The sequence below is a fragment of the Solea senegalensis genome, linkage group LG12 (assembly GCF_019176455.1).
Source record: "Solea senegalensis isolate Sse05_10M linkage group LG12, IFAPA_SoseM_1, whole genome shotgun sequence".
NCBI classification, from domain to species: Eukaryota; Metazoa; Chordata; class Actinopteri; order Pleuronectiformes; family Soleidae; genus Solea; species Solea senegalensis.
Genome location: NC_058032.1, coordinates 3118614 through 3135516, shown reverse-complemented (window position 1 = coordinate 3135516; position 16903 = coordinate 3118614).

Genomic DNA, 16903 nt, shown 5'->3' with positions numbered 1-16903 from the left:
GTAACATTTATGAAAGAATATTTACATGTGCGAGACACAAATAGTCTTTAAATATGGTCTTTATATGTATATATATAAGTATTAGAGCTGCAACTAACGATTATTTTCATAATCGATATATTTCCATAAAATATCAGAAAAACCTTAAAAAGTGTTGATCGGTGTTCGTCAATTGTGGAAATAACGAGGTTCTCAAATGTCTCGTTTTGTCCACTTATTATTTATTGACTTTAATGATTTCTTTGTTATCCAGCGCAAAGAAATGAAGAAAAATGTCACATTTAAGAAGCTTAAACAATCAGAAATCTTGTTTTAATCATGAAAAAACTTCAAACCAATTATCAAAATAGTTAATAATAATAATAATAGATTCATCGTTTCAGCTGTAATAAGTGTATTATGTGTCAGCTGCATTTATTTTTAATCAACATTTGATTATCATTTTAGTCCTTAAAATGACGTCACAATAATATATTCACTACAGTCAGATGTCATAGTCGTGTTGTAATTCAAATTCATCATGTGAGTCATGTGATGTGTTGTCTTTTGGCTCCAAAACAAACTGTGTTTCAAAGTTTCAAAGAAAACGAAAGGTCGATTAAGAAATAGAAAAAGTAAAATACAGCTTCTGCCGCGCGAAGCTCGCCGATATCATATTACAATAACACATGACTCTTCTAAAGTGTATGCATTTATTATTATTGTCCACGCAGTGTCATAATACTTTTAGAGAAAGAAGAATATTTCCCCATGGATCTGAAAAAAAAAACAATGATATTTCTTACATTTCACAAGTTTTGCCGTGAGACACAGCTTTACACGACTCTGGGGTTTCTTCCTGTCGCTGTGATCGTAGACGGGGAGACGTCAGATCAGCCGTCCCCCGGAGGGCTTTCTGCTCCCAGCAGGTTATTCTCTCGCTCCCAGTGCGGGGCAGCGTGAACAGCCAGATTGTCCCTTCGTTATATTCATATTTCTGGAAAATTAACTGACTTTTTTTCTTCTTCTCACTCCAACACCTGCTATCGTGAACACACAATCTCCTGCTCTCGTTTGGAACTCTGCAGAAAAAGTCCACATTCAAGGTGTAGAGATCGTCTGGTGACTGTGAGTCAGGTCATTTCTTCATGCTTTCCTGTCAAATCCCTGTTTGAGTCCTAAAATCCTGATTTTACACGTCACATAACTATTAGCTATTACTGTTATGCTATATAACGTCGTAGAGAGTGATGGAAACAATTCAATTGCAGTGTAGTCAGTGTGGTCTTTAATTTAACTTTTACCAGTGTAGTATAAAGTATATAGAATTATAAATACTACTAAATTTGATGAAGAAACAATAACATCCCACGGTTTCTGCTTAAAGAAAATTCATGGTATGAATATTTTGGAGGATATACTGTCCGACCCCGTGAGGTGAGATGATGAAATAAAAAGGTCAAGTTTTGCTCGTTGTCACAAAGCAGACGACACAATATCCTCTTTGAGGAAGTTTGAGTGTGCACAGCAACGCTCTGCAGCTCCAGTCAACGAGTCGTGATTTTTCACACTGACATTTAACAATAATCGGTGATTCTCTGCAGCGGAATGAGCCGTCAACGTGCGCCGGAGGCGACGTGGGCTCATAATGAGGCTTCTGCTTCTGGACCCCGCCCCCCCCCCACACAACCACCACCACCACCATCCCTCACTTATTGATACAGTTCAGTGGGAGGACGACTCTATTTTCTGCAGAGGTGAACGACGAGCGGGCGTCGTTTATACACACTGTATTTCCTCGGTGTTTGCCTTGAGGAAGCGAGCCGTGGTGGAATTTGTGTTGACTCTACAAATGTTTAATGAGCAAGCAGCAGCCGCAGCAGCTGGCTGCACGGCACTGATGAAATGATGACGCAAGGCACACACACACGTGTGGTCCCTGCACCAACTGGTCATTTCATGGTACAATGTGTTTATTTTCCTTCTTATTTGTCCCAGTTTCTGTTGCCGTAGAAGTCTCAGTGAAGGCAAACCCCTGACTTTCGACGACATGTGGTGGTTTTTGCTTTATTATCTGATTAGATATGAATTTAGTCAGTAATAGACATTTTATTCAGTCACACAGTAGTGATAGTGCTCACACACATCCTGACCTACATTTCCTGCAAAAAATATGATATAAAAAAAGAAGAAAGTACATTATGTGAAACCAAACATATACTTCCATGCATATACATGTGTATTCATTTCCAATTCCTTGAAATGGGGGACATCACTATAAAATTAAGATTGTTTACATTAAAAAAGTAAAAAAAAAAAAGAAAGTATTTTAATATATATATATATATATAAAAAACTGGAGGGTACAAAAACTGAACACGGCTTTTCGACCTCCGCGTAAGTCCTGCCGATCCAGAGGAGTGAAGCGGCAGAAACACTGTGCTACTGTAGGCATCGTGTGGATCTTTAAGAGAGCGTGGGCAGTCACAGTCCACAAAGCTAACCCTGTCATCTGGCAGCAGATTTGCAAGAGAGATAAACTGAGATCCTGAAGGGGATCAAACCCAGCCTCTATCTCTAACAGAGGATTTAGCCGGCAGAGACTAAAGGGGCTAGTGCAGAATTACGGCGTATGGAGCCTGAATGGGTCGTCGCATTTACCCGGCGAGTTGGGGCCGCTTTTTGTGCCTGGATGCTGTTTAGTGGGATAATACAAGAAGATGAAAATGCATTTTTATCCAGTGGCACAGGTTAATGCAGAGGCATGTTTGGAGGGTTGCTGTAAATCTGACTGTCGTACGTTTGTGGCATGGATGACCTCTTTGACATAATTATTATTATTGTTATTATGGGAAAAAGTTCATTTAAACACACTACGCTACTAATTACTAATCATTTACTACTTGGAGGAATCGCTGGTTTCATTATTTGTGTGGTTACCATGGCGATGGTTGTTTGGGACACATGTTTGCATCACAAATTAAAGTGAGAGAAGGCGATTTGTTTATTGGTTTTTCAAGCAAATTATTATTTTTTTTTGTTACATATTGTATTCTCATGATAAAAATGTAACTCTCAATTAGCAATGTTTCTGGTAACACTTCCTATAATAAATACACATTATTAAGCCTTAATAAATATTGAATTCATCATTTATAATGCATGAATCTCGATTAGTATGTAGTTTATAGACATAGTTACACATGTTTAACTCTTCATTAACAAGCTCCTCTCTATAAATGATGAATTCAGTGTTTCTAAATGAAATATCACATCACTTACTCACCAGTTATTTAGGATTCGTCAGTGGTTTGTTAGATAATTTAGAACGCCTATTTAAATAATGAACACTATTCAGACAATGTACTCATAAAATCTCAGTTAAACAGTTATTAATGCAGGAATCCATGAATTCAGGGCAGTTACAAAGCACTTATTACTCGTCTATGCCTTATAGAACATTTACACATGAGATTAAAAGGCTGGCGATGCCTCAAAACTCAACAAAAGTTCTGTTTATCTCAAGAGACACAACACAGGGACATAGAATATTATTGATACTGATATTTATTGCAAATTCCCAACATATTGTAACTGTAGCGCTGACAAAAAGGATAAGCATGGCTGTAAAAAAAACGTGCCAACACCAACAGTGGAAGTTTAAGTACAGTAAATAAAATGTTTCTCTGGAAAAAACATAATAAACTACATACTAATGAGTATTCATGCGTTATTAATGACAAATTCACTATGTATTCATGCTTAACAGTGTTATTTTACTTCTTATAAGGAATTTTCCTTTTTTATCAATACTTAAAATCGTTTATTTTGGACTCGACTTTAACAAGAGTGCTCATATTCTTTACAGAGGTAAAATGTGCACTTTAAATCCCCGCCCACCGCCGGTGACCTTTTTCACGCAGCGATATCATCTTACGCTCTAGTTCGAGTGAAAACCCTGTAAGTTTTATTAGGTCCATATACTTAAAATGCTATTAATAGACGTTCAGACGGTGGAGTCGGGTGCCGCGGCGTCAGCTCGGTGTTCAATTCTGATGAGCCACCAAATTAGAGAGCAATCAAAGTAAAGATAATTCCCCCCGCAGGACTTATAGTTAGAATAAATCCTTTTACCATGTGTGACGGGTTGTAAAAATGGAAGCTCTGTCTATTCATGTTTGATCAAACTGTGCTCAGCCAACACTGTGCTGATGGTTGTTCACCGCACAATCGCAGAGAGTGAAAGAAGAAGAAAAGAACGAAAAGATGCCCAAATAAGTCGTGTGGTTGGAGGGCAGGAAGTCAGTGAGAGGTCACATCCTTGGTGCGGTGAGAGTGACTTCTATCAGAGGCCGAGTGTGACGATGATGGGATATAACGTGTTAGGCCTGTGACACATAGTCGTCGTGACGTGGCGTTCACAGATCATCTTGGTTTTTAATTTCCTTGTTAACAGGTTAGAGCAAGCTGTACACAGCGACTTGAGGTGTGGCTCCTGTCTCGCTGCTGCTGCTGCTGCTGCTGCTGCTGCTGCTGCTGCTGCATTAGAGCTTTGGCATGATGTACAGATACAAACTCTGGGGGAAAGCTGTCATATTTGCAGCATTATACAAACAAAAAAAACTCTGTAGTTTCAACTGATGTCGGCCTGGAAAATGTGTATATATGTAATATTTGTTTGTTTTTTTCCTTTTATCTTGTCCAGTTCTTAAATGTCCATCTTTTTAATTGAATGTGTTTTTATTTATCTTACCTTTATCTTAACCAGTTGAGTCAGTCGAGAACCAATTCTCATTTACGATGACAACAAGAGCAAGAGAAACAACCGACGTATATTAAACAATTCAATAACCGTCACGTTGTTGAATAAAAATGCTTGAAAAGCAGGTGCGACGGTCGTCAATTGTTGCCCTGGTTATATTTTTAAAGTGGAACAAGTGAACTCATCTTTAGTGTCTGAAAACTTAGAGATGTAGAGATGATGTTTTTTTTTTTTAGTTTTACTACAATGATAATTCTCATCATAATAACAACCATTCTCTGTCAAAAACAATCATGAAACAAATCAGAATGTTGCCACGTCAAAAGACAGCTGGCAGGAGCTGGAGCAGACATGCTGGCTGTGTGGACACACACACACACACACACACACACACACACACACACACGCATACATGTGTGTACAGTGCACACACACACACACACTTTTGAGCCACAGCAGTTCATGCGCACATGTGTGCTGGGCGTTAAGTCGTTTAAATAAACCACCAGGCTGGCAGGAGAGGAAACGGTGACACCAGGTAACAACAGCATGTCCACTCATTCCTCAAAAAAACGGGGTGAGATTAAAAGATATTCGTCACCGTGGGTGATTTACCACTGGTATTTTAACAGAGCTATACATACGCTTACTTTTGCTCCTCTGATGCTACAACCGTGGTGGGACTGACACTTAATGTCACAGATGAATCCATCAGTTTCCATAATGCTGCTGTTTATCTTTTTTATTTGATGAGACTTCGCTTCTGATTGTCCGATATGTATACGACATGTTTTCTTTGACACTTTTGTTAAATCAAGAAAGGGTTAATATAAAATCTGTTCAATAATTGGAATGGCTGTATTCATGGCCAGAAAAAGCAGTATACATCTATCTATCTATCTATCTATCTATCTATCTATCTATCTATCTATCTATCTATCTATCTATCTATCTATCTATCTATCTATATATATATATCTATATATCTATATATCTATATATATATCTATATATATATATATATATATATATATATAAGCAATGTCTTGTGGGGATTTTGTTCATAAAAAAACAAGAAAATAACAATATGACCCATTCATTTGCTTGATTTAAAATGAAATCATAAGGAAAAAGGGTGACACTTTATTTTAAGGTGCACATATTCACCAGTAACTAAGTTAATGCTTACGATCATGCATATAACTAGAATACTTACCCTTTATTAGTAATTATTACGCACATATTAACATCTCAACCTTGTTCTACCTCTATTATGACATGAATTAAATTTTTTTTTTTCCTGCAATTAACTCCTAATTATCACTTACTGACTGTAAATGAATGCACTGTTGTTTCTGAATAATGGTGTGAATAACCGGTGGTGGTACTGCCCCTTTATATAATATATATAATAACCCACTGGGGCATTAATCTACAGTCAATAAGTGATAATTAGGAGTTAATTGTAAAGAATAGTAGAATAAGGTGTTAATATGCGCTTAATAATTACTAATAAAGGGCTTATATGCTACTTATATACATGCTACTAAGCACCCAGTTAATGGTGAATATGTGCACCTTAATATAAAGTGTTACCGGAAAAAGAAAAGAACAGAAAAGGTTCAAATAAGTGATGAAATCTGCATTCTCGATGGCGTGTGTGTGTGTGTGTGTGTGTACACTGGAGGTCAGAGATGCAGTGCAGACTATTAGCCCACTCCCCAACCCCTGTTGCACAGCCCCTACTTCTTATTACTACAATGGTGGTTTCACCTTTTCAGTTTAATCATTCCAGTAGATATTAAACTCTCCCGGCAGGCTGGGGGCTATATAGTGTAGGGATTTACGGGGGATTTGCATCCTCCTTTCTGCTAGTTCAAATCTCTGTGTCTTCCTCAGATCAAATTATCATAACCATCATCGGGGCACAACTTCGCCATGAAAATACAGAGCAAGGGGGGGAGAAAAAACACCGTCAGCGATTCCATGTTCCCCCCCTTTTTTTCTCAGTAAAATGAAATATGGTTATTTTGCAGTGCCGTGTTATTCTGTGCGGTGCCGGAGCATCGTTGTGGAAAACATGAGTTATTGTCAGAAATAGCTGTGTGATTGACATACAAGTTATACTTTGTAGAAAGTGGTTTATTATATTACTGTGGCATATTAAATCACATTTTTTTTTTTTTTTTATGCACCATAGAGGAACTGTGGATATTTGATTAATTATACCCTCTAACCCAGAACTGTTTTTTGGTGGAATATAAGGGTCTTCATGTTCAAAACATGGCCAGAATAAAGCATTTTCTAACGCCACATTAATGCGATTGTTGTTAAAAGTGGAAATCGTGTTGTTTTTGTTCACGCCTGAGAACAAGGAAAAGCTCCTTCTTTCATAAGTTTTCATACGGGCAACTTTCATCTATCGGGGGGGCGTATTATGTATCCGACCTAATACATCATCAAGGGGGTTAACGCGCCATCGCGTGACTAGATGTGATGCCATGAGGCCCTGCAGAGTAAATGAACGTGACGCGGCGGAGCCCGGGACCCTTGATAAATGTGGAACCCCTTTATTATTATTTATCTTATTTTGGGCGTGTAAGCCGAGAGCAGACAGGGCGGGGTCGGCACAATGTTGGAATTGTTACACGTTGCACGCACCTCCATGCTGAGACGGAGGCGAAGGCTTCCCACCTATAGGGGCAGCGCTTTACCCTGCAGCCTTCAAGCCTGAGTGTGGCTATAGTGTGGGAAAAAGTGCGTTTTCTACCACTCTGCCTCCGACTGCAGGGGAACAGGTCAAATCCTCTGCCAGGTGCCCCGGGCTATTTTTCCTCTGCTTTTTTTTTCTGAACACCTCCACACCAAGAGAGCAAAATCACTGTCAAAGGGAGGAGGAGGAGGAGGAGGAGGAGGAGGAGGAAGAAGGGACGGGTTGGGGTGGTGATAGAAACACTTTTCTGTTTTCACTTTGTGCCTGCGTGTGTGTGCGCGTGTGTGTGTGTGTGTGTTGAACCCTCTGGGGCTGAAATAATTAAGATCAATATATATGAAAGTTCAAGATACTTTTTTTCAGTTTCTTCCCAAAGTTGGTTCATTTCAAGGTAATTAAAGCGTGATGTGGATCTCATGCGAGCCGGCGTAGCCTCATTGATATACAGTGTCACTGGCTGATATTGCTTCAGCGGCGGCTAATTACTGTCTTCTGCTATTTCTCAAATTCATGTTTGGAGCACTTCACGCTCAAAACTGACGTTTTGTTTTTTGGTTTGTTTTTTTACACAAATTAACACAACTGCAATTAAACGGAACAGCTGTGTTCAATTTGTGTACTTACCCTGAAACTTTGGAAATCCAATGAGTTGAGTCACTCATTTTAAATATGTTTTTTTTTACATTTTTAAAGCAATAATCTCAAAAGAAAAGGTAAAAAATGTAATCAAAATAAAAGATTTTTCATTAATACTGTAAGTAATGCTCTTTTTTTTTTTTAACCATAAAAGGGCCAGAAAATGCCAATTTTTCCTGAATAACTTTCAAAATCTGTTGTGTTATTATATTAATATTAACATTTTCAGGCCAAGAAATGGAAACTATGTACAGGTGCTTACCAAATCAGCGTCTGATTGGACGGCAGTGAAATTATAACCACGCGTGGGCTTTGACGTGCAACTTTAACCCCAATCCTTTCAGAAACAGCTGGAATTTTTCCGGATAGCACAAATGAACCGTTGCGTAACTGCAGCTTGTGCTACACGTGTCACATGCGATACGATCGGCGTTAAAGGGTTAATTTCTTTCTATTTTAGAGATGCAGTCATTATAAAAAAATGAAGCCAGTTTTTGTATAGTGTATAGTTCTCTGTCTCTCAGGGATAAAACAAACATGCTCGTTTGACTCCTTGTTTTGTGAGTTTATGGAACCGAGATTGATTATTGTTTTGTTTTTTTTACGTTTTTCTGACCTAATTCGACCGACCGTGTGTAAAGTGTCATGAACACATTACAGCAACAACGGCCGACGTCAACTTTCATTTTCAGCAATGAGACGAGAGAGAGGAAAAAAAACACAACCCCGTAAATTGTAGCTGTGCAGTCGAGATGATATCATTACTTCACTGAGCATCTCTGGTCACAGTGACACCAGTCCATTACACCGTCAAAGCCTTCAACTCGTCCCCGTCTCCCCCCCCCACACCACCACCACCGCTCAGCGGTCACCTTGCTGAGGATTCCACTTCTCCACCAAGCCCACCAAACAACACCCTTCCCATCAGGCCATTGTTCAACCCAATTCCACCTGGGATACACACTATCGGATTGGAGAGAGGTTTGAGGACAGGAAATGTGTGTCTGTGTGTGTGTGTGTTAGTGTGGACAACCAGCTGTCCCAGGCTTCTTGGTGGACGGCTGCAGCTGTTTAGGCAGCTCCATGCTGATGATAAAGGGCTGTTTGGACCAAACGTGGGGCGTAGAATACATCGCCGTGCTAATGCATTCATGTGTTTCCCCGTTCAAATCAGTCACCGAAACGACTTTGATCCGTCCACGACGTTGGAAGATTACAGTGACAGACACTTGTCGTCACTTATCTTCAACTACATTACAGTTTGTGTCTGTGCCTTTAAAAGCGCAGTTGTGTTTCGCTGCGCTGAACTGAGCTGTGTGTGTCCAAAAATAGAAATACAAGCTTGTATAATCTCACTGTGACGTTGCCTTGCTTGTTAAGTGCATTGTTTTGGGCCCCGTCGGTGAAAAGACTAAAGAATAGTGTTGACAAAAACTGTTTGAATCTCAGTCGACAACAAGAATGGCTACAAAAAAAAGAAGAAAAGGAAAGAAGAAAAAGAGAGAGAGAGACATGATTGAAGACCACTGATGGAATATGAGTATTTGGATGCTGTTTCACTGCTCATAAAGTTGCATGAATCAGGAGATAAAGTTTATTTATTTTACAGGGATTTGGGAGCATCCAGGTCTTTATTTGAGAGTCAACAGTTGAAAGATGACAGGAAATGAGAATGAGGAATAACTTACGATAAAAAAAACAAAACAAAAACAGACTCAAAGTTCATCGTCTGTACCGTGTAGTCTCGGTCAAACTCTTCATGACGCATAAATGCCGTTATCTGTCCGTGTCCTCGATGTTATGCGTGAGCATCTCCACGTTTAGAGGCCCCGCGGTGTGTTCATGCAAAAACTGCACATGCTCTAGTGAGTAGTGCACTCTTGTTTTAGTCAAAGGAAATAACTTTATGTGAAAGCCAAGCGCACCAGTGCAACAATGGTAAAAGTGTAGCCTGAAACCTTGTGAAACAAGAACACAGTTGCATGAGTTGTGCGATCTAGAACCTCTAAGATCCATTTTCCTGTGTGGAATCTCAAGCCTTCACATGTCCCGCATTTCTTAACTGATTTGCACTCGACTCATCCCCACAAATCTACATACTCATGGCATCCATAAACAGGGGGATATAGTAGGAATTACACGCATGGCGTTTGAGCACCTAAGTCGCCGGGATCAACGTGTCCTGCTTTGTCCTTTTGCGCGCCTCACCTCGGATTACCCAAAGCTGGAACACCGTGTGGTCACTTGTGTGCCACCTAATTTACAGCTGACATCCCATGTCGCCCGCTGCGGTCGCCCGGGATGACATGACGTGAGACATGGATGCCGGAGAGCGCCGGGCATCGTGATAAATTTGGAAACAATACTCGTTGCAGTGGGGATACTCTATGATTAATTGCAAGTGTTCCTAACCTTGTAGGGCAAAGCCCGGTGAGGTGGTGTTGCTCGTGTGCTGCTGCAGCTGCTCCATCACTGTAGTCGCCTCTATTGAATGATAGGAAACTTTGTCATGTTCCCCATCGTTTTCTTTTTTTTACATGTAGAAAGAGCAAGTTACATTTTTAGTTCTTGACGTAACGTTTGTCGCCTTCAAAAGCGTGTATGTGATTTTAAGTGGTGTACACTGTGTTCATGCTCACACAATATGTTCATTTTAGCACGTCAACAACAGGAGATCGAGATTAAAAATGTGTAAAATGCTAAAAGTCATGAGCGCGACGTCCGACACAGGAATCAAATTGAACAATGCCAAACTGTAGATCTTAAAACAAAATCTGGAAAACATCTAGAAATGTCTAAAATCTCAATATTTAACTGGTGTATTTAGTGACCGCACTGCTGAAGCTGCCGATCATGAGCGTTCACTTGTATTTTAGTTCAGCGACTGTCAGTCAAGCACTGGACTTATCTTTTGAATAGAGCTGCAACAACTAATCGATTAGTCGATTAAAATCGATAGTTGGCAACTCATTTAATAATCGATAAGTTGGGTCTACGTTATTAATTACGCGTGCAGTTGCTACTGGATGCCGACCGCCGTAAAAGAAGAAGAAGAAGAAGAGGAAGAGGAAGAAGAAGTGAATCAATGCCACGGCTTGTGTAGCCCGCGTGACGTGATTCTGGAAGAAGCGTTTGAAAAATGGCGGCGACGCCGGACAGAACAACACGAGCAGAGAGGAAAGTGGTGTGGGAGCACTTTACGTGAACGCCTTCAAAAAACACTGTTAGGTGCAATATGTGCACGGCTGATCTCGCACAACATCGCTGCACGAGCACCTGAAGCACGTTGGAGCCATGGGTGAAGGAGATTTATTAAATAATCAACAGATTGATCGATTATCAAAATAATCGTTAGTTGCAGCCCGACATTTGAATTCACTGACTCTACGATTCGGTTACACGGAAAACAACTGACGACGTGCGAGATACCAAACCGAGTGGAGCCGAGTGGAGCCGAGCAGTTGCTCGAGCTGTGGAAAAGCGTCACATGTGTGACTTGCATTGGGGCTCCTCCTGCCTCGCTCCAAAACCACTGTATGTCACACAAAATGACCTCATACTCCCCCTCTGACCAGCAGACCTCGCCCAGGCTCATGTGCGGTACTCGGGCTGAATGATTTGAGTAAAGTACCAAAATATATATGAATTATTACATGAATTATACATTAAAACAAATTCACCAATTAAGTAAAACATCTGTCATCTGCATCATCTATGAGGACTTAACACCTCAAGAATGACTTCATATAGAGTGAGACAGACTTCAGCCGGGTCAGTATACAGGAAGCACACAGAGAGAGAGAGAGAGAGAGAGAGCGCTCTAAATCCCTGAGGACTTAACTGCAGTGCTGCAGATTCAAAGGTTTGAAATTAAATTTTATTGCTCTACTCACTGTAACATGTACAACATTTGATTTTTTGGTAGAAGTTGGTTCCTGTCGTGTATACGAGCCGCTTGAGTATATTTACAGACGAGGAAGGAAAAAACGTAACACACTCGTGACAACACTTAACAAACAGTAGTGCACGCTGAATTTGATATCGTCATTTGACGGGAAAAAAAGAAGAAAGAAAATAAATATCTACAGCAGGTCAGCGATGTGCCAAAGAAAAGAAATATCATTCCCAGAAGCTTTTCTCAGGATTCGGGGAAGTCGTTGGAGTTAGATGCAAGGTTATGCAGGGGGCAGCCAGTGATGGGTGTTTAGTTTGGTGGACGGAGTCGAACAACAGCCACAGAATAGAAAAGATATCGAACCATAATTCACCTCAATCCGGGAAAACAAAACAAAAAAAAACACAGTTCACACAAAGGCAGCGGTTCAATACAGGGGTGAAGTGCAATATTGAAGTGAATATTGAATTGTAAGCATGATGTGACTGTATTTTATATATATATATATACATATATATAAATATGTATATATATACATATATATATATATATATATATATATATATATATATATATACATATATATACATATATACACACAGTATATGCTTTTTTCTCTCTCTCTGTTTCTCGTATCTGGAGATAATTTGCTCGGTTCACCTGGGAGAACTGGGGAGGATTTGTGTACTGGCTCCTGAGGCAAGTTCAGCAGAACACACAAACTCTTATTAAACTTCCTGTTTTCAGCGAGCGAGCGAGCGAGCGCACGCACACGCATGTGCCGGAACACAAGGACACAAATACGGCGCTCGGCCTCGACCTTTCGCGACCTTGTTTGTGTTGTCAGTGTGTTTCATAAAAATAACATTTTCTTCTTCTTCTTTTTCCTGATAATAACTACAGTAAGTGTTTTGTGTTCCTCGGGCCGTAAATTGGCGTGATCCCGGTACGGCTGCAATCATCGCGTGGCTATAGCAGTAAAGCTACTGTTGTGGATCAGCATCTATACTTCAAGGTCAAGTAAGGCGACGAGGGGAAGAATCTGTCACGCTGACGGGACGAGATGATGAGATCTTGATCAGGCAATGAGTCAGACATTTTTTTTTTTTTTTGGGATATTTAGTCTCAAACGTACCCTCTTCCCGCTCATTCTCACGCACTGTTTGACTGGAGAAAATACAGTAGTCGTGAAAGATCCATAACCACAACTGCGTCCAGTCAAATCCCATCTTCATCACGAGTGGCCTGTCTTTATGGTAAAACAAAATAAAGCAAAGCTAAGTAAAAGTAAATGGGTTTTCCTATTGAATGTTATTGCTCCAGGAATGGGTGCAGATGGCTATTGATCTGCCTCATCCTTGGCCATTACCGTCGGGATGGCAATCAGGGGAGGGAGGCCCGTTGGTTTCTGGGTAAACAAGCATTTTCTCCCTTCATGGCAGAGCGGCACAGAGATTGAGAGCAGTCAGAGGCTTGAGGAGGAGGAGGAGGAGGAGGAGAAAAAAGAAAAGAAAAACACTTCTTTCCTGGTGACGGGACAATTGAAAAGTATCTGTCATTCATGAACGGCCTATAAACATGATTGTTTCTCTTGTTGTTCCGGCCTATGAGAGGAGATATATGATGTGGGGGTGGGAGCAAACGCTGATGTGGAATACAGAAAGAGGGGAGACCAGGTTTGTTGATATTGTTTTATATGGTTATTTCTTTGCTTTAGGGGTGAAAAAGATGCACCAAGGGTTGGAATTCATCTCATAATCTCATATAAGAGTGTGTGTTGCTATGTCCAAAACTAACAAACCTTGCTCCTCACCATAATCCCTAACTCCTGTAACGACACGCACTATACTCAAGGTTCTGATTTTCATCTGATTAAAGAACAGTCTGAATAAGACGTTTCCAGATGAACTTTAACCCAAACACGACACTCCGTAATCTCATTTAGTTGCATTTTATACAGGTCTTAATCAGATTATGATGGACGTAAAGTTAGACGAGGTTAATCTACACAAAAACAGGAAGATAAATGAATGAAACATTCCATCAGTAACTCATGTAAACATCAGAGTCCATGTAAGAAAATTTCTCCAGCTCTTCCAGACGTGTCGTTTTCTAACATCGAGCACTTGAGCCATCAAATTTTCACGAACACTCTTTTGCTCTTTGTGAATCTATAGCGTGATGAGTCAGGTGTGTGAGTGCCGGAGCCTCTCGCTGCTCTAAATGCCATTCCAAACTCATTACCTCTGTCTCGTGTCTGGCCATCCAGCCATCATGTTCTGACCTTGAGGAAAATAGATAGAAAGGTGACAACTGCTCTATAAAGGAGAAGAGGGAAGAACAAAAGAAAATGCTTGAGGATAAGTGTATTCTATGCATACACCTGCATTAGCACAGCAGCTACATTTAGTTGTTTTATAGCAAAGTTGTAAAGACGTCAATTTCTGAAAGCTGAGAAGTTGCACGTCAAAGCCAACGTGTGGTTATTACGGTAATTTCCCTCGTGCTGTTGCAGGAAGATGGCCAAAGGGAAAAAGTGTGAAAAATGCCTGTTTTTGCACATTGAGACAACAACTTTCAATATGTTTGTTCTTCATTTAAAACTGTTAATACACCATTTTAACATGCAGTGAATTGTAAATAACTGCCAGATATGGAAAGAAAACAAAAAAAGACAGACATTTTGAGGCTTAGGTGTTAAAGGGTTTTTAAATATTATTAAATGGCTACATAAAACATTTTTTATTTCTTCAATCAACATATTCTGCATTGTGTTATGTTAAGTAAAAGAATTCAGGGCTGGACCACGGACTCTTATCTTCCATAAAGAGCATGAAACAAACGGCAAAACTAACACCAATAAGTAACAACAATAATAAAAAACGTGACAAGAAAACAAGGAAGTTACAGCACAAAACATAATATTATTATAATATGCAAAGCCTATTATATAATAAAATTGTACTGGATTTGCAGTGTGGCAAAAATTGCAGTCGCTGACAAAAACATGTGTTCCATGTATAACTTCTGAAACTGCCTCAGTTTAATAGTCTGGGAAAATCATGTTCTATCTTTTTCTCCTGACAACCGACTGTTGTATTATAATTCAAGCGCTTATTCTGCGCGCTATTAAATAAATACACTAAAAAAAGGACAAATCTGAACATGAAATGATTCAATTTTCCTTTTGTTTAGGTGTCATTGACACACAGGAACACACGGAAACACCTGACAAATTTATACAGAATTGATTTTAAACAGCACCGAGTATCCTAGCAACAAGATTACACCACATTTAAACTCACTGTCTGCGGGCTTTATGGGATCACCTCAAAGCAATCACTCCCTTCTCTAATTTTCATCACACTTCTCTGTTACACACATGTACATGTGTTCACTGACGGATCTTCATTTAATAAGATGTGAAGCCGCAATTGACGGCAGCGATCTGCTCTGTGTCACGAGTGGACACGTTAACAATTTGATTGAAATTAAGAGCTGTCGCAGGCTGACGGGGGGGGGGGTCGCACATATGCCCTGATTAAGCCTTGTTTCTTGGGATCATCTTTGAACTGAGGGAAAAATCAAAAAAACTGCCGTCGGAATCCCTAATATGGACGAGGTGTCACTTAGAGTCAAATCGAATGCAAATGACTCGTACAACTGAAATGTCAACTTAAACATGGCGCGCCGCCTGGCCTGTGGCGACCCTCGCAGAAGTCATTTAAAGTCATTTCGTTGATTCAGAGTCCCACTAATCCTTTTTCATTTCCTCATAGTCTCGCAGGTTACAGGAATAACCGGGGTGTGCGTGTGTGTGTGTGTGTGTGTGTGTGTGTGTGTGGGGGTTGGATTGAGAGGCAACACATCTGGGAGTCAGGTTGATTTCTGCCTCCATCTTGGTAGATGAATACGATTTGTCACGAGTCTTATTCTCATTGATTTTGCTCCACAAAATGAAAATAAATGAGTGAATAGAAAATAAAATCTGCTCTTTTACTGGGGCTTTAGTTTTTTTTTCACAAGCACTCATTACACTTCATAAAACAATCCAGTTGAATTAAGATCATGTCCTTACCGCCATTCTTCCTGATTATTTTGTAATTTGAAGGAATAATAAACACTGATTTCACAGCTTTTTTAAATGTCCAAATGTCCTAATGTCTCAATGCTCAGTAACTGTCGAACTCTTCAGGTTCAGGAGGATTCATCCTTGTTTATTCCTCTGAATAGACCGGTTTTTAACACCTTTACTCACTTAAATACAACTTACATACTTGGATATGGAACTTTTGGTGGATCGTAAAGTCTTCTAGGATTCAATCTATACATTTAAATATAGTCTTTTTGCATTTTCAGTGAATACAGTATGCAACAAATCATCCGCTCCTTATTTTAAAGCACTTTTAAAAACATCTCCGTCGGCCAAAGTGCTGAAATTCAACATTTTCTAGACCAAACAACTCGTCTATTAATTAAGAAAATAATCCACGGATGAATCGATCATGGCAATAATCATTAAGATAAAACATGAAGTGGATTAAAAGTGATGAGAGAGATAGATGGATGTGTCTCTTCTTCTTGTTCTGAACTGCGGCCGCAGAATGGAGAACCTTTTTTCTGATGAAGGGCCATTTCAATTTTTATAACGCCCGCTGAGGGCCATAATAAATTATTGATCACATAAATCACACTCTGCGTCGCGGCGCGACGGCCGGAGCTGCTTCATCTTCTCGACGAGGCGTCTGATGTCAGGTGCTTGTGATGCTGATGGTGTTTGTAGAAGGGAACTGCCACAACAGGTTTTCCCTTCACATGTTGTTTTATTTCCACTTTATTTCTCAGTCTTTAAAAAAGAGATTTGCTGGCCACACAAAAAAATAAAACTGCACGCTTTACTTATCGTGTCCTTCAGAGA